The sequence below is a fragment of the Episyrphus balteatus genome, chromosome 2 (genome assembly GCF_945859705.1).
Source record: "Episyrphus balteatus chromosome 2, idEpiBalt1.1, whole genome shotgun sequence".
Classification (NCBI taxonomy): domain Eukaryota; kingdom Metazoa; phylum Arthropoda; class Insecta; order Diptera; family Syrphidae; genus Episyrphus; species Episyrphus balteatus.
This window is the reverse complement of record NC_079135.1, coordinates 16566756-16587175: the sequence shown is the minus strand read 5'-3', so window position 1 is coordinate 16587175 and position 20420 is coordinate 16566756.

Below are 20420 nucleotides of genomic sequence, written 5' to 3'. Positions count from 1 at the left end.
GAAATCAAATAAATACATATATAATTTTAAGAAAGTAACTTGCCTCCAGTTTATTCTTTTATTGATTCGTAAAAAATCAGTATTACCTACCTGTTTCATATGAGTTACACAAAAATGTTTCTGTTGAAAAAATAATATTTTTTTAATTGACATTCTATGATTGTCAGAATTTTATATAAACTTTTACTTTAGTGTTAAATTGATGTCCACAACAGAGAGAAAACGTTGCATTGCATAGAAAAAAAAAAACATATCACGACAAACTTTTATTAGAGAAAAACTTATTCTACCTATTCCATATTATTCTCTATATTGCAGGGTTTCTCTACTTTTGTTTTATTTTTTTTTTGAAAAAAATAATGTGAAGTAATGCCTCAAATGCTATGTCGAGAATATGTACTTTTCGAATGAATGAAATAATAGAAAATAATAGGAAAAGTTTTTCTTACAAAGAAAAAGTGAAAAACTAAAAAAAAAAAAGGATATATGTGTAGACAACTTGAATTTATATAAAAAGGACTTCAAAGGAGTTTTTAAGCTGTTGTAAAAAAAACAATAAAAATAAAATTGATTTTTTTTTATTTTTTGCTTCTTTGAATTTAAAAATAATCATCACAAACATCATTATAATCTGCCCACATCAGACAACGACGACGACAAACGTTGTTGCATAAGTCCCTTTAATTGGAGCTTATTACGAGAACGAACTTTTTGCCATTACTACTCCTTTTATTTGTTGCTGATGATTATATAAAAGTATACACAGCTCCAGGGAAACGCCTCCGAAATCAAGACATCGTCCTTGTTACTTTGCTTTTACTTGCTTGTTGTCATCATCTCATCTACACTTGACTAATTCGATGTGAAATTGTCAATGTTATTCCTTTCCTGCCGCCTGCCACGTAAACTTCCCCATCAAACAAAAGTCCTATGTCCTGTATCCTCTGCCGTCGTCGTCGTAGTCGTCGGCACGAAACAAACTTTTAGATTTCATCTTGTTTATGAAACATATCATTTTCGAACCACTGAGCAAGATAAAAGATATAAATCTTAAACAATCTTATATAGAGAAGATGCGAGAGGAGACTCCCACATATCATTTTTATAAGGACATGACTTTGCGTTCGATGTCGATGTCCTTGTCTATTCTATCGATTTGTATCGGTTTCTTGTGTTAGTACTTTTTTTTTTGTGTATAAATGAAATATTAAAGGTTTCAATCTTTTTGGAGCTGAGCATAAATCAATAGGGTTTCAGGATTATTTGGTTAGAGAGTAAAACCAGAATTATTGTTGTTTTTAGTTTATTTACTTATCCCTCATTTGAGATTGCCAACAGATTATACCACATAAATGTCTGTTTTTGTTATTTTTCGACTGATTAATTTTTGTTGTTTTTTTTTCTGCTTTTTTTGTATTAGTTTGGTTTGTTTTTTTATGATGTTTGGGGGCTAATTTATTCCAAGTTATTTCCAAGTTTCTAAAAGGTCTCTCATAGGTAAGACGATGAGTGATAGATAGTTGGAAGGATATTATAAGTAGTTTGGGGTAGAAGATTAGTTACACAAAAGAACTTGGTGATGAAAATTTATGCAGAGTTGACTGAAGTGACCTAGAAAAACAAAATCAAACTGGACGAGAAACCTAAGAAATCAATGTTCAGGAACTAAATTTTTTTTTTTAAGTTAGAAGTTTTCAATTTTACTTATTTTGTTATGGAATTTTGTTTTTTGTATATAAAAATCGTATATAATAAATTTGAAGGTTAACCCTCTGTCGGAACACGGGTGCGAATTTGGAAGGAAAAAAATAAAAAAAATTACGATTTTTCAAAAAAGTGGTCTCAAAAAAGTCTCTTTATAAGAGTGAAAATATATTTTTCCGGAATTGTGAATACAATATTCGAATTAATCGGAATATTCACATCAATTTCATACTTGATTCTCTACAAAATATTGTGACCGAAAAAAGTTCTAGCGACATGAAAAAGTATAAACCAAATTCGCACCCGTGTGCCTATCACGTCACAAAAAAGAGGTGTGCCTACAGAGGGTTAACCTTGACCCCTATTCATTCAAAACTTTAAAAAATGCATTTTCGTACTTTGTGAGGTCATCTCTTTAAGACAAAACATGTTTTTTGATTTACGGACGCTAATTTTACGTAATAAAAATTTATAATTTTTAAAGCTAAATATATTATGAAAAAGCAAAATTATTATTATGATTGAAATTAATTAAATTAAAAATTTGCATTTCTCATAATTTCAATTTTTTTATATGCAAAAGTATACAAAAAAAAAAAATTATACATTTCATAACCTTATATAAATATCTTCTAAAGAATTAAAGCATAACTTAACTTGTCATGAAAAAAAGCGAACAAAATTAACTTTTTTTTTCTTTACACATCATACTGTCAATATTTTTACATGACAATTTATAGTAAATTTTATATCATCTGAAAGCTTATTATTTTCAATATTCATCTCAATTATGTTTGTCGACACTTAGTAAAAAAGGTGGAATTTTTTGAATGCAATAAATTTTCATCAAAAAATTAAAAAAAAACTTTTTTTCTACCATCTTGATTAGGTCCATTTTTTTATATAAAAACTCATAGTAAATTTTATATCACAGCAAAGCTTATTATTTCACCTTTAAAAATATGCCTCAATCATATCTGTACGACGCATACAAGGAAAAACACATTGTTTTAAAGACAACTAAGTCAAAATTAAAACTGAGATTAAGGTAGGTACTGGTGGTTGGGTGTTGGCAAACGATCTCCCACAGGTGATTTATGGTAATTTTGAAATTTTTCAATTTAAGATTGTGTAGTTTGTAGTGCATGCACCGTTTTGTGCGATATATCAAATTATTTATCAGCATGCGAAATAAAATCAAATTTCTATGTGCAATTGGTAAAAAGTTATCACGTGTCAAAAAATAAAAATTATCCTTTTACCGATATCTCCGAATTCTGGAATTCTGTATATGAATATAGTCCTGTCTATTTATCTATCTACTGTATACATAAATTTCATTTATCTATTTCGTAAAATAAATTTAAAGTTATTAGTAAAAAGAGTTGAAAACAGTCAAAAAATGTAGTGGAAAAAAAAAAAACACCCAAAAATACCTTTAAAAAAGTAGGATTATTTGGGGTCATGGAAAAAAAAAACATTATCAAACGCCAAATTTTTTTTTTATTAACTTTCCAATGGCATCTTTGAAATTGTTAAAGAAACTTATTCCTACTCATATTACCCATCTTATCGAAGGTATTATTAATTTTAATTCAAAACAGCCGAAACATGTTATTATCAACACAGCAAAAAAATTTGTTAACAGAGTATTGGATATCAGTGACATTGTCTTTCGTCAAGAAAACATACAAATAATTTCAAATACTTTACTTTCTAAAACATCTTAAAATTTATTATTTTAGAGGTTAAAATATATTTAATATATTTCACAAATACTGTAAGTATAGGTAATTTATTCCTTTTTTAATATTTTTAAGTCATGTTTTTTATTAGAGTCCTGAAGAAGGGTATAAGCATACCCGAAACGTCGAATAGAACTAACTAAGTATATTCAAGAAAGACCTATCACAACAAAAACATACTGTTAAAAAAAGAGCCAAGTTCTCCTATGTTGAAATTATGCTGGCACAAAAAGTACTGAGATGTAAAAGTGTACCAAGTTCTAAGGTTTGGGTTCAAATTCGTGTCAATAAAATTTTGATTGTTCTCTTGACAATTTTTCTTTTAATTATCGTTTTTTAAAGTTATTTCAAAAATTGCCAAGTAAACAATCAAAATTTTTATGGATACGAATTTGAACCCAAACCTTAGAACTTGGTACACTTTTACATCTCAGTACTTTTTGTGCCAGCATAATTTCAACATAGGAGAACTTGGCTCTTTTTTTAACAGTATGTTTTTGTTGTGATTTCACTACTTTTTGCAAGGTATGGCTGTAGAATTGAAAATCTCTATATTTGATGAAAATTCAGTGAAAATGGGGGCGGTTGCCACGCCCCCTGGCTGAAATTCTCAAATTTTAAATTTTTTCCTTTGTATAAACTACCAGCTCCACCGTTCTACCAAATTTCAAGATTCTACGATAATCAGAAGTGCTCTATAATATTTTATTAAAATTCAGCGGAAATGGGCGGTTGCCACGCCCCCTGGCTGATATTCTCAAATTTTGAATTTTTTCCTTTGTATAAACTACCAGCTCTACCGTTCTACCAAATTTCAAGATTCTACGATAATCAGAAGTGCTATATAATATTTGATGAAAATTCAGCGGAAATGGGCGGTTGCCACGCCCCCTGGCTGAAATTCTCAAATTTTGAATTTTTTCCTTTGTATAAACTACCAGCTCTACCGTTCTACCAAATTTCAAGATTCTACGATAATCAGAAGTGCTCTATAATATTTTATTAAAATTCAGCGGAAATGGGCGGTTGCCACGCCCCCTGGCTGATATTCTCAAATTTTGAATTTTTTCCTTTGTATAAACTACCAGCTCTACCGTTCTACCAAATTTCAAGATTCTACGATAATCAGAAGTGCTCTATAATATTTTATTAAAATTCAGCGGAAATGGGCGGTTGCCACGCCCCCTGGCTGATATACTCAAATTTTGAATTTTTTCCTTTGTATAAACTACCAGCTCTACCGTTCTACCAAATTTCAAGATTCTACGATAATCAGAAGTGCTCTATAATATTTGATGAAAATTCAGCGGAAATGGGCGGATGCCACGCCCCCTGAATTGAAAATCTCAAATTTTCGATTTTTTCCTTTGTATACACTACAAGTCCTATCACCGTGTAAAATTTCAAGTTTCTACGATATCGGGAAGTTCTCCATAATTTTGATGATCTGTCAGTGAGTCAGTGAGTCAGTGAATCAGTGAGTCAGTGAGTCAGTTACGCTTTTTGCTATTTTTGAAGCCCTATATCTCAGAAACTACTCATCGTAAGAGGCTGAAATTTTGTGAGGTGTTTGGTTTTGACCAGCTCAACAAAATGTAGCGAGTTTGAAATTTCTAGCATCTTTGGTGTGGAAGTTAGAGGGGGGTCGAAAATGGCCTGAGTTGTTTCCTGTAAATAAGGGTGTAGTGCCAAAGTTGCTAGAGAGCTTGGCTGGGCACTACCGTGCCCCTTGATAGCCCACGGAAAAAGTAAAATTTATTTTACTAAAAAGGTCACAAAAGGAGAAATTAATTAAGTATAGAATTTAATTTAGATTTTCTAGTATTTTTAGAAAAAATTTTACTTTAGAGTCCTGAAGAAGGGTGTAATTACGCCCGAAACGTCGACGAAATATTAAATCACCAAGACAGAACTACAGCCCAATTAGGATCATAGTTTTGAAATTTTATATATCGATTACAAAAAAAAAAATTAACTCTCTGTAGTCTAGAAAACAATTTATTTTACCATCTCCTTTTACCCCGATTTACCCTATTTAATGATTGAATTTTTAAAAATCATTTGTTTCACTTTTAGGTTATAACCTTTTAAATAAGTTATAGTAGTTTTTTGTATCTCTAATATTTTATTTTTGATTGCAAATCATACCACACTGCTAAAAATTGCAGGTGGAGCGGGAAAAAATGGCGTCACTTTTTTGTGGATGCTGCTATGGTTCATCGATTTATAAGACGTTATCACGTCAAAAAGTCAACATTTTATAAATAAAAAACTTTAAATCTTAATTTCCGTGAAATATGTTGGTGGATATTTTCCATTTACTTTTTTTTATATATTAATCACTTATCCTTAAAACTTTTGCATAACTTTTTAAAGTTAGTTCAAAATTCTCTCTAAAACAAAATTAAGTATGAATTTCATCCCTACTAGAACTCGAAAACACGAAGAATAATAATAATAAAACAAAAATAAAACTATATCCTTGTTTCCTTTTCCCTCCTTTCTATTCAAACTATTGATATTGATATCACTTTCATTGATTACTTTGAATTTTTAATCGGTTTCTCTGGAAAAAAAATATGCTTCAGCATCATTTGATGATGCTCTATTGAAGCTAAAAGCTTGCGGAGGTGACATTTTTCGATAGATTTTTAAAGTGCAATTGTATATTTTATTTATTTTTTTTTTTCTATTTTATTTCAGTTTATTGCCACTTACTTTGTCCATAGATTAATGTGCTTACACCTTGTTCTGCAAAATAAGAAGAGGTGTTTCATTACTCATCCTTTTCCATCATCACACGAAAAGAATGACGGTTTGGTTGTGTAAATAAAAGATGATATTGATATTGGTTTCCTTTTTGAAACTTTAAACGAAAACCTATTGACAAATGCATTAGTAGAAGATATTATATTGCAAAGAGTTGCTTCTAGCGAAAAAAAATAAGGATCTACTAGAAGTAAGGATGGATTACATTTCATAAGACACCAGAATATAAAAGGTGGACATTTTTGACTTGATGATTTCAAGAAGGTTTTAAACTTAAGAAGATGCCTTACAAGTTATTAAAAATAAATGAACTATTTCTATCAGTTTAGTAATTCTTTTGGCAAACTCAAGATTTTAAATGTTTCAGCATAAGTCAAAAACTGTTATGCTAAATCTTTGCATTTTATTTATTTTTATTTTTCTTGTACAACGTTAAGTACATAAATACAAATCTTTAACTTAAACAACTTACTTTAATTGTAACAAAAAATTTACTGTATAATATTATTCTTTTTTAATTTTGTTTTGTTTTTTTGTTATTTATACTAGTTTTAAGTATAAATTTCTACAAATGTAAAATATTTATGTGTTTATATTGAGCAAACACTTGTCTTACTAATTTATGTTGTACCTATGTTGACATGTCCCGGACGTGTCCCGAACATGTCGATGACATGTCCCGGACGTGTCCCGGACATGTCCCCGACATGTCCCGGATGTGTCCCAGACATGTCCCGGACTTGCCCCGGACGTGTCCCGGACATGTCCCGGACTTGCCCCGGACGTGTCCCGGACATGTCCCGGACATGTCCCGGACGTGTCCCGGACATGTTCCGGACACGTCCCAGACGTGTCCCAGACATGTCCCGGACATGTCCCAGACGTGTCCCGGACATGTCCCGGACATGTCCCGGACGTGTCCCGGACATGTCCCGTTCATGTCCCGGACATGTCCCGTTCATGTCCCGGACATGTCCCGTTCATGTCCCGGACATGGCCCGGACGTGTCCCGGACATGTCCCGGACGTGTCCCGGACGTGTCCCGGACATGTCCCGGACGTGTCCCGGACATGTCCCGGACGTGTCCCGGACATGTCCCGGACGTGTCCCGGACATGTCCCGTTCATTTCCCGGACATGGCCTGGACATGTCCCGTTCATGTCCCGGACATGTCCCGTTCATGTCCCGGACATGGCCCGGACATGTCCCGTTCATGTCCCGGACATGTCCCGGACATATATCGGATTTGTCCCGGACATGTCCCGGACATGTCCCGGACGTGTCCCGGACGTGTCCCGGACATGTCCCGGACGTGTCCCGGACGTGTCCCGGACATGTCCCGGACGTGTCCCGGACGTGTCCCGGACATGTCCCGGACGTGTCCCGGACGTGTCCCGGACATGTCCTGGACGTGTCCCGGACATGTCCCGGACGTGTCCCGGACATGTCCCGGACATGTCCCGTTCATGTCCCGGACATGTCCCATTCATGTCCCGGACATGGCCCGGACATGTCCCAGGCGTGTCCCGGACATGTCCCAGGCGTGTCCCGGACATGTCCCGTTCATGTCCCGGACATGTCCCGTTCATGTCCCGGACATGTCCCGTTCATGTCCCGGACATGGCCCGGACATGTCCCAGGCGTGTCCCGGACATGTCCGGGCCATGTCCGGGTTCATGTCCCAGACATGGCCCGGACATGTCCCGGACATGGCCCGGACATGTCCCGGACATGGCCCGGACATGTCCCGGACATGGCCCGGACATGTCCCGGACATGGCCCGGACATGTCCCGGACATGTCCGGGACACGCCTGGGACATGGCCCGGACATGTCCGGGACATGAACGGGACATGTCCGGGACATGAACGGGACATGTCCGGGACACGCCTGGGACATGTTCGGGACACGCCTGGGACATGTCCGGGCCATGTCCGGGCCATGTCCGGGACATGAATGGGACATGTCCGGGACATGAACGGGACATGTCCGGGACATGAACGGGACATGTCCGGGACATGTCCGGGCCATGTCCGGGACATGTCCGGGCCATGTCCGGGACATGACCGGGACATGTCCAGGACACGTCCGGGACATGTCCGGGACACGTCCGGGACACGTCCGGGACATGTCCGGGACACGTCCGGGACATGTCCGGGACACGTCCGGGACATGTCCGGGACACGTCCGGGACACGTCCGGGACATGTCCGGGGCACGTCCGGGACATGTCCGGGACATGTCCGGGACATGTCCGGGACACGTCCGGGACATGTCCGGGACACGTCCGGGACATGTCCGGGACACGTCCGGGACATGTCCGGGACACGTCCGGGACATGTCCGGGACACGTCCGGGACACGTCCGGGACATGTCCGGGACACGTCCGGGACATGTCCGGGACACGTCCGGGACATGTCCGGGACACGTCCGGGACATGTCCGGGACACGTCCGGGACATGTCCGGGACACGTCCGGGACATGTCCGGGACACGTCCGGGACATGTCCGGGACATGTCCGGGACAAATCCGATATATGTCCGGGACATGTCCGGGACATGAACGGGACATGTCCGGGCCATGTCCGGGACATGAACGGGACATGTCCGGGACATGAACGGGACATGTCCAGGCCATGTCCGGGACATGAACGGGACATGTCCGAGACAAGTCCGGGACATGTCCGGGACATGTCCGGGACATGTCCGGGACACGTCCGGGACACGTCCGGGACATGTCCGGGACATGTCCGGCACATGTCCGGGACATGTCCGGGACATGTCCGGGACATGTCCGGGACACGTCCAGGACATGTTCGGGACACGTCCGGGACATGTCCGGGACACGTCCGGGACATGTCCGGGACACGTCCGGGACACGTCCGGGACATGTCCGGGACACGTCCGGGACATGTCCGGGACATGCCCGGGACATGCCCGGGACACGTCCGGGACATGTCCGGGACATGCCCGGGACATGCCCGGGACATGTCCGGGACATGCCTGGGACATGTCCGGGACACGCCTGGGACATGTCCGGGCCATGTCCGGGACATGTCCGGGACACGTCTGGGACATGTCCGGGACACGTCTGGGACATGTCCGGGCCATGTCCGGGACATGAACGGGACATGTCTGGGACATGAACGGGACATGTCCGGGACATGAACGGGACATGTCCGGGACACGTCCGGGACATGTCCGGGCCATGTCCGGGACATGAACGGGACATGTCCGGGACATGAACGGGACATGTCCAGGCCATGTCCGGGACATGAACGGGACATGTCCGGGACATGTCCGGGACATGTCCGGGACATGTCCGGGACACGTCCAGGACATGTTCGGGACATGAACGGGACATGTCCGGGACATGTCCGGGACATGTCCGGGACATGTCCGGGACACGTCCAGGACATGTTCGGGACACGTCCGGGACATGTCCGGGACACGTCCGGGACATGTCCGGGACACGTCCGGGACATGTCCGGGACATGCCCGGGACATGCCCGGGACACGTCCGGGACATGTCCGGGACATGCCCGGGACATGCCCGGGACATGTCCGGGACATGCCTGGGACATGTCCGGGACACGCCTGGGACATGTCCGGGCCATGTCCGGGACATGTCCGGGACACGTCTGGGACATGTCCGGGACACGTCTGGGACATGTTCGGGCCATGTCCGGGACATGAACGGGACATGTCTGGGACATGAACGGGACATGTCCGGGACATGAACGGGACATGTCCGGGACACGTCCGGGACATGTCCGGGCCATGTCCGGGACATGAACGGGACATGTCCGGGACATGAACGGGACATGTCCAGGCCATGTCCGGGACATGAACGGGACATGTCCGGGACATGAACGGGACATGTCCGGGACATGTCCGGGCCAAGTCCGGGACATGACCGGGACATGTCCGGGACACGCCTGGGACATGTCCGGACATGTCCCGGACGTGTCCCGGAGATGTCCCGTTCATGTCCCGGACATGGCCCGGACATGTCCCAGGCGTGTCCCGGCCATGTCCGGGCCATGTCCGGGACATGTCCGGGCCATGTCCGGGCCATGTCCGGGACATGTCCGGGACACGTCCGGGACATGTCCGGGACATGACCGGGACATGTCCGGGATACGTCCGGGACATGTCCGGGCACGTCCGGGACATGTCCGGGACACGTCCGGGACACGTCCGGGGCTCGTCCGGGACGTGACCCGCATGTTTGAAATAATTTTTCTAATTTTTTTTTTTTGAAACAAGAATTTAAACTGCAATTTTAATTTCGCGATTTAAATCATTAAAGCAGATCTTTTTGTAATGAAAAAAATTTTTATTTTATATTTATTAAATTTCTTTTACAATTTATGTAGTTCAAAATATTCCTCTTATGTTATGAAAACTTTTAATTTCTAAGATTTCAATAGCGTTTTTTTTTTAATTATAATTTATACTTTTAAAGAATCTTAGGTCCCTGTTCCTCAAGTCCTTTTACTAACTAAGAATTTGAAACCAGAGAAACCATAACTCGAAAATTTAATGTAAATCAAAATGTATGTCAAAATTAAATTTTCACCCTTGAATCTTTATGTTACCCAAAATATTTCGTAAACTTAACTATAACCAAACAAGAGTTCTACGGGCACAAAGTGAAAAACTTTACACCGCACATAAACATAAATAAACTCTATTTTACAAAATTTCACACGAAGCTTTTTTAAAACTTAATTTATTAAGTTTGCAAGGACACTACTCTCTTGTGGTAGACAATAGATACTACAACAAACTAGGTATTATGAATAGGTATCAACAAAACCGTATAGCTAAAATAATATTTTAAAGGGGTGACTAAGATTTCTAAAGTTTTTAACACATATTTTGTCAAGGGTTTTAAAGAATATTTAAAGATATTTTCCTCGTTAATTTGATGATTTTTACACCTTTAAAGGATGTGCTGATAAAAGTTTTGAAATTTTAACGAGGAAAAACTGTAAGAATACCAGCAGCTTCAAAATCCTTTATCTACATCTTCTACAAAGAGTAAGTAATTATAACCCGCACTCCTGCTATGTTCTTGTTACTCATCATAACAAATTTTGAAAGGATTTTGGCAAGACTCCTTGGCCAGATACAAGAAAACTTCCAAAATTTAACTTTAAAATAATATTAGCTGTTATACAAACGTGCATGTACTTAACCCCCTGAGGCATGTATTGGAAGTAAACATGGACACCTTTACTCTTTAGTACCTACTTTAAATATATGCAAGCAATTTCACACGTTTTTTTTTTTGTCATAAAGAAAATACAAATTTACATCAAAATCAATGCTTCGCAGGTTCATTTCAGTGCCCATTGAGATGTAAATTATTTTAGTTATTTTTTTGTTAACATTACTCACATATACATTATACACATTTATGCAAATAAAAAAATAATTTGTTTTTTATAATTTTTTTTTCGTGGAAAATCGAATTTGATTTAACAATCGTGGAATATGTACATTGTACACCATCTTGTTAAGTAGGTATATTTTTTTGGAGGCTTCTTGAGACTGATTGATTGGGCCATAGAACTCTTGACATATACAAAAAAAAAAAAAAATTGTAATTTAAAGAATGTGTCACGTATTTTGGGAGGAGCAAGCAGAAATATATATATATTATACAGACTTACCTATTTGATTTTTTGATTTCATTGTTAAGTGGTATTTATTTAATTCTACCGAAAAAGGAAATTATTTGAAAATGGTTGAAAATTACATTTTTTTTTATTTTTTGTTGAATGTCAAGTGATATGTCCTTGGAGGCTTGGTTTTTCAATTATATACATACCTACATTTTCTATGAGATCCTTTTATATGTGAAAAAGTCCTATACAAAATTTTAGCCTTGTTTTGGAGGAAGAAAAATATATGACTATAACCGAATTGAGACTTTTTTAGGTCTTTTATCAAAGAAAAAAAAAATCTCCTTTTTATTTTTGATTGTTTTTGTTTTGCTTAAAAAGACCCTTGTTTTGCTTATGATTATGATTCAGAACTGGATATTATACATGTAGGGTTATGTTCTTCAATGGAGATGAATAAATATTTAAAGAATGTCCCAAGAGGAACGTAAAGACACATACTTATACTAAGCAGGAAAGCTGTTATCTTCAATTTTATCAACATTTGAATTAATTTACAGGAAATTCATTTCATCTTGAATATTATAGCAAAAATAACTTCCTGTTGTATTAAAAATTTTAAATACTTTAGACTGTAATGAAAACCACAGACTAATGCATAGGTTATTAAAAAATCTTCATAAAATGAAAAGAACTTATGAAAAAAGAGCAGGGACCTTAGATTTTAAAAATATTAGATCTTCAAAAAAAAAGAGAGCCTTATGAAGTAAAAATTACTTCATGAAGATTTTAGAAAAAAATGTCTTATTAAAATAAAAGGCCCCTATAAGGGAAAAATTACTTTAAGAAGAGCAGGGACCCTATGAAAATTTTACGAATAAAAAGTCTTCATAAAGTAAGAGGACTTTATGAAGAAAAAATTACTTCATGAAGAACAGAGACCCTCTAAAGATTTTACGAATAAAAATTCTTCATAAAGTAAGAGGTCTTAATGAACGAAAAAAACTACTTTATGAAGAACATGGAGCCCATGATGAAGATTTTAGGGGAAATATCTTATTAAAATAAAAGGATCCTATATTGAAAAAATTACTTTAAGAAGTGCAGGGACCTTATGAAAATTTTACGAATAAAAAGCCTTCATTAAAGTAAGAGGGCCTTATGAAGTAAAAATTTACATCATGAAGAATAGAAGTGTCTTTTTAATGAAGATTTAAAAATTGAAAATTCTTCATAATGTAAGAGGGCTTTATGAAGTAAAAAATGTATTCATGAAGAACAGAGACCCTATGAAGAATATTATGATGATTTCAGAAATAAAAAAATGTCTTCATAAAGTAAGAGGGCTTTATGAAGAAAAAAATTACTTCATAAATTACAGGAACCCTATGACGATTTTAGAAATAAAAAGTCTTCATAAAGTAAGAGGCCTTTAAGAAGAAAAAATTACTTCGTGAAGAACAGAGAGCCTCTTAAGATTTTACGAATAAAAATTCTTCATAAAGTAAGAGGTCTTTATGAAGAACAGAGACCCTCTAAATATTTTACGAATAAAAATTCTTCATAAAGTAAGAGGTCTTAATGAACGAAAAAAACTACTTTATGAAGAACAGGAACCCTATGATGAAGATTTTAGGGAAAATATCTTATTAAAATAAAAGGCCCCTATAAGGGAAAAATTACTTTAAGAAGAGCAGGGACCCTATGCAAATTTTACGAATAAAAAGTCTTCATTAAAGTAAGAGGGCTTTATGAAGTAAAAATTTACATCATGAAGAATAGGGTCTTTTTAATGAAGATTTTAAAAATGTAGTAAGAGGGCTTTATGAAGTAAAAAATGAATTCATGAAGAACAGGGACCCTATGAAGAATATTATAAATAAATATCCTTCATAATGTAAGATGACTACATAAAGTAAAAAAACTAGTCCATGAAAAATAGGGACCCAATGATGATTTCAGAAATTAAAAAAATGTCTTTATAAAGTAAGAGGGCTTTATGAAGCAAAAAATTACTTCATAAATCACAGGGACCCTATGACGATTTTAGAAATAAAAAGGATTCATAAAGTAAGAGGTCTTTATGAAGAAAAAATTACTTAATGAAGAACAGGGACCCTCTAAAGATTTTACGAATAAAAATTCTTCATAAAGTAAGAGGTCTTAATCAACGAAAAAAACTACTTTATGAAAAACTGGAACCCTATGATGAAGATTTTAGGAAAAATATCTTATTAAAATAAAAGGGAAAAATTAATTGAAGAAGAGCTGGGACCCTATGAAAATTTTACGAATATAAGGTCTTCATAAAGTAAGAAAATTTTGCTAAGTAAAATGTTACTTCAAGAAGAACAGGGACCCTATGAATATTTTAGAAATTACAAGTCTTCATAAAGTTAAAGGACTTTATGAAGTCTTACTTCATGAAGAATAGGAACCCTATACAAATTTTAGAAATGAAAAGTCTTAATAAAGTCAGAGGTCTCTATGAAGTAAAAGAAATTAAGAAGTAAAATAACATCAAGAACAAGGACTCTATGAAGAATTTACGAACAAAAAATTTATTTAGAATATAGAAATAAAAAGTCTTCATAATGACAGAGGTCTGTATAATGTTAAAACTACTCCATGAAAACACTCTTTGGGACCCTATAAACTCACAAAATCAATCAAAAAGACTAAGCAGTTTTGGTTGTTATTTAATAGTCTTGGCTTTGACTTACCAAGTTCAAAATTGCATAAGCTTAAGTGAGCTTACATAAAAAAAATTATTTCCGTTTTGCTTTGTTTCCTGGTCCAAAAACTAGTATAAAATAATATTATATATCTTTTAAATTGTCCTGTCGTAAGTATGTTACCTACCTACCTCGTATGAATATCATATACTTTTGCCATTTCTTCAAATTGTAACTCAAATTCGAACAATTTATCCCCTTTCCATTTCCTGGTAAATGTTTAAATTCTATTAAAGATGTAAAAGGACTTCCTTTACCATATAAAGAGAGTTCAAACACGTTCCTTCAAAGCAATAACCATAACTAACCATCTCCATCCAATAGAATTTTAAACGATTTTGTGAGAAATAAAATCACTTCAGTTAGGAAATAAGTTGGTATAGGTAGAGAGTATTTTTTCATCACAAATTGAAATATTAAGTCCGACTATTTCCACCCGCTCATCTCACCTCAAGAACATATATTTACAATTTCCTATTTCCTATTTCCTATTACTTACTTTTCTACTTGTTTTTTTTTTCTTTTCGTCCTGATGTTGAATTTAAAACTCTAATAGGTAAGTAGGTATCTATCCTTCTTTTTTTTCACTTTTGATTACAAAAAGAGCCAATACAAAAAATAAGGATGTAGAAGAGAAAGTAACGAAGAACAAGAACAAAACCTCTTGCACTCAAATTCATCATTGGTTAACTCTTTGTAATGTCTCATAGAATTTTTTTTATTTTTATTTTTATTTTTTTTTTATTTCTTTGTCATCGCAAAGCTAAAGATGCTTGACTTGTAAGGACATCAAGAAAGCCAAGATTGTGCAACTGATCGGAAAATCGCATTTAACAGAAAAGGACTTTCTCCTTGAGGGCTTACACCAGAAAAAGGAAAGGAACAAGAAAAAAACCTAGGAACTTTACATCGCTTCAATGAGTTTCCGCCCCTTCTTTAATGAGCTTAAGAATCAGATATTAAAAAAAAAAAAAACAACATAAAGGACAGGACACCACAAAAGCAAAAACAACAACAGCAAAATAATAACAACTACAGTAGCTATAAGGGATAAAAAATCGCCTAACTGAGCTGAGAGATGGCGAAGGCAATTCAAGAGAAGACAAAATTAAACAAACTTCCCGGACAGTTTTCTGAGATTAACGTCTGTCTTGGGTTTTTTTTTCCTTTTTTTATATTCTTTTGTTCAGCTTCTTGAACTTGTTTTTTTTTTCTATAATTTTTATGTCCTTAAAGTGAAAAAGGATATCTTTAGGTAAATGTTGTTTATGTTTTTTTTTCTACAAGGTGGTGCAGTTCAGCCTCAAATGATTGATGGTCCAGCGGGAAAGATGGATAGTGTGGGAGTGTTATCGGTGCCTTAATCGTGCCTTCATTTCGTTGGAATCTTGATGTCAAAAAAGTATAAACAACGTTTAATCAAAAATTCTAATCTATGTTCATAAAATTCTTTAAAAAAAAAACATCAATAAACACAAAATTAATTACCTGGGTGGCAACCCTTTTTACCTTCTTGACCACGAAGATTGTAATTAAGAATCAAGGATGTTTTACGTCAATATTTGTTGCATATGTTCAAGCTTTCTCCAAATTATTTGTTAGGAAAAAAAAAACTAAAAAAAAAATCAGGCCATTTTTTAGTTTTTGGCTACGTTAACCCTGAAAAACTATGTATAACAATAACAATCATAGCATTCGTTTAAAAGAAAACTTTAATATCTACAATTTGACATAATAACCATTTCTATACATCCAATACTTTCCCAAATACAGCCTTTTAAAGTTAGACAGTTTTTTAAATTGCTCCACCCTGTAGCTTAAATACCTTTAGTATATTTTAATTTAAAATGAAAACATGTCAAAAAGTAAAATTATGTGTGAGTAAAATGTCCAAGGACACAGAAAGCTGTTGACTGTTGACAACTTGTACCCATAGATTTTTTCTCGTTGTCAAGAGATTTTCAAAATCCAAGGCCCAATGCCAATATAGGTAGACCCTCTCTTATTCGTTCCTAAGACAACTACACACACAAAACAAAATTATTATTTCCCATTCTTTAGTTTAGGTCACATAGAAATTTAATACCAACACATTTTTCATTTCACCTCTTTAGATGATGGGAAGCTATAAAACTTTTGGGGTTTTTGAACTTCATATACAATCTAGGTGATGTTTAGAAGTGTGGTTTATTTTTTGTTAGGTTTTCAAATCAATCTCCCTTTCGGAGACTAAAATTTTCATACATTTCTCTCAATGGGTAGGTTGGTGGTGTGGAGTGGATATGATGTATGCTGTGCACTAAGCTAAATGTATCGATTCTATTATACTCATATGTAGCCCTATATTCCTATATTCTCGTTGGATGAGGTTTTTTTTTGAGGGATTTATTTTTCATGTTTAAGGTTTAATAAACTTAAAAGGGTTTAGGAAGTGACCCAATTAGTTTTACTAGATGATTCTTGTTGAATATTAATATGACTCTCGAGTGCTTTTGTTCATTATTCAAGGCTTTTTTGAGAGTGGAGTTTTAAAATTTATTATACTTATTGTGGTGGTATTCTTAGAATAAGCCTAAGCACTTTAATGAAGAAAAATGTATTATGTACTTACGAGTACCACACTCGTTTTAATTGGCACCAGGCTCCATTGGTTTATTTTTTTTTTTTTTCAAACTTAGTAGTTAACAGTTTTGGCTTGGGTGATTACCTAGAGTACAAATTAAAATTTTTTTTTGCTACTAAAACTAACGGTACCCGTCATATAACGTAAATAGAAAACTTATTTTTTTTTTTTCAAAATCTGCTCTAATGATTTTGATTTAAATGTTTGTGTGGAGTGTAGCACATAAAAGCTTCCTTTGAAAATAAAAAAATAAATATTTTTTGTACCATTATTAACGGTACCTGCCACAGAACGGTTTTTTTATTTATTAATTTCTCGTTAACGACAAAGCAGATTTCGACCAAAATTTTTATACAAAATTTTTTAAATTTTTCAAAAAAAAAAAATATATTTTTGGATTTTTAAAAAATATTAAATTTTTTTTTGAAAACGGGTTGATGAATTTTATCGAAATTTCGTTTTTATGTGTTGAATAATATTTTCTTAAGAATAGCATACAATTTTTTTTTTAAATATGATAGAACATTTTTATACATAAAAATTTAATTTTTTAAAAATCAGCTTTAACCGTTTTCGAATTTTTTGAAGTGAAAACTTCTTTAGTATCGTAGTGATTTGAAACAAGATGAAACGAAAACGCGACACGACTTCAACTTGTTATAACTTTTTTGTTTTAATAGATAGATGAATGAAATTTGTACTGTAGATAGGAAATTAAATAAATTATTATTGTACAAAATTTCAATTCATTTCATATTCAAAATTCGGAGGTAACGGTAAAAAGATATTCTTTTCCAACACACGTTATATCTTTTGATCCAGTGCACATATAAATTTGATTTAACTTTAATATGCATGCAGATAACATAACCTTTTATTTGATATATCACACATAACGGTACGTGCTCTACAAGTTACACAATCTTAAATTGAAAAATACCTCAAAACACCTGTGGAGATATGTTGCCGATGACCAGCCACCAGTGTAGGAAGTACCGTAATCTCAGTCTGGAAATTCGACATGGTTGACTTTAAAAAATTCTAACTTCTCTTGTAGACATCTTTGAAATAAGATTTATACATCATTATACAAGGTGAAACAATAAGCTTTCACATGGTATAAAATTTTGTATAGATTGTCAAACAAAAAAATTGATTTAATAGCATGAGAACATAAAAATAAATGTTTTTTGAAGTGAAAACTTCTTTAGTATCGTAGTGATTTGAAACAAGATGAAACGAAAAAGCGACACGAAAAATCAATTGTTTATAACTTTTTGTTTTTAAAGATAGATGAATGAAATTTATAACGTAGGGGAGAAGGGGGTACATTTGACACTTAGTTTTTAAAGGTCTGTATTTTCGAAAACTGTTAATGTTTTCCGATGTTTTGTTTTGTATTTGATTTATTGACTATTCAAGATTATACTTACAGTAATTTTTTTTGTTTTACAACATTACAACATTTAAAAAAATTATGTTTTCTAAAAAAAGTCATTTTGTCAAAAGTGCCCCGATCCCGAGGCACTTTTGACTTTAAAAGGGGTACATTTGACAATGGTGGATTAAACCCCACATCGTGTGCATTACATTTTTAAAACTATCAGCGGATCTTACTCGTCTATTATTTAATTAGAAAAAAATAAGTTTTTGGTTTTAAACAATCTAGGTACTAAACAATATAACGAAAAAAATAAATCAAAAAATTTATTTTCTAAAAAGAAGAAGAAAAAACAAAAAACCATAAGATATTTCAAAAAATCTCTCCATTTATATTTTAATCAAAATTTATCGATGTCGATTTACTTTTAAATAATTTATTAAATAAATAATTCCCCAAAATCAACGTAAAAATGTGCCCAAATTGCAAAAGTCAAAGGTGCCCCGAAGGAGCTTCATAACTGTTTTTCTTTTTTTTTCAATAACTAATACTATTTTTTTACAAATCTGGTTTTAATTTACTTAACTTTAAGCATAGTGCTATCAAAATATTGATTCAGCATTGAAAAAACTTTTAATTAGGTTCAGAAATCGCTTACATACCGGTGGTCAAAAATAAGATCAGAAATACAGAAAACACGAAAACACGTGGTACTCCGCTAAAAAATAATGAAAGACTGCGAAATTTCGCAAAATTTCTTTAAATCAAACTAAGCTTCTTTCTTCATCCAAACTATTGTTAATTAAGGGCAAGATCATATCGAAAAACGCAAAGTCAAATGTGCCCCGGTGTCAAATGTACCCCCGCTTACCCTAGATAGGTAATTAAATAAACTATAATTGTGCGAAATTTCAATTAATTTTATAGTCAAAATCTTAAAATAACGGTAAAAATATGTTCTTTTTTTTAACACGTTATTTCTTTTTAAAGTTAAATACATACAAAATGTATTTAACTTTATTGAGCATGCTGCCTTTCATTTGATATATTACACATAACGGTACTTGCTCTACAAGTTACACAATATTAAATTGAAAAATACCTCAAAATACCTGTAGAGACCTGTTGCCACCAGTTTAATAACTACCGTAATATCAGTTTGAAATTTCATTAGAAGAGAAAAAAGATTGATTTTTTTGCTTTTTTGATGAAAAGTGATTGGGTTCAAAAAATTAGACTCTTTTTGTAGACATTTAATAGACATGGTCGGTATAAATACTTTGAGCTGAAACAATAAGCTTTCAGATGCTTTAAAATTTACTATAGGTTGTCATATAAAAAATATGGAATAAAAGTTGATGGAATAAAACTAAGGTTGATTTATTCGATTTTATTATTAGAAAAATGATTTTTAAGGTTTCACTTCTACCACGTGTGAATTGCACACATGATTTTTTTTTCTTCTAAAAATTCCTTTTTATGCTTTTCATGCAAGAAATCAAATGAATCGTAAGTTGCAAGAACGAAAAAAAAAAAACTGAATAGCTTCTATATTTTACTGTTTTTAGATGTCTGACCTTCAGATAAAATATTCCGTTCTTACAACTTTTGGTTTGAAATTTCACCCAAAAGCCAAATTTTGAATGAAATAAACATATAATTTATTTAAAACAAAAGTTATAAAGTTATATATATGGATATGACTACCTAAGACCGAACGTTAAAAAAGCAAAAAAAAAAAAACTCAAAACATCGTTTTTCTTGACTTTTTTTCATGTTTGTTTGGCCTGTTTTGGAATAAATTTTTTTTTTCAATTTATTAATTTTTCCGAT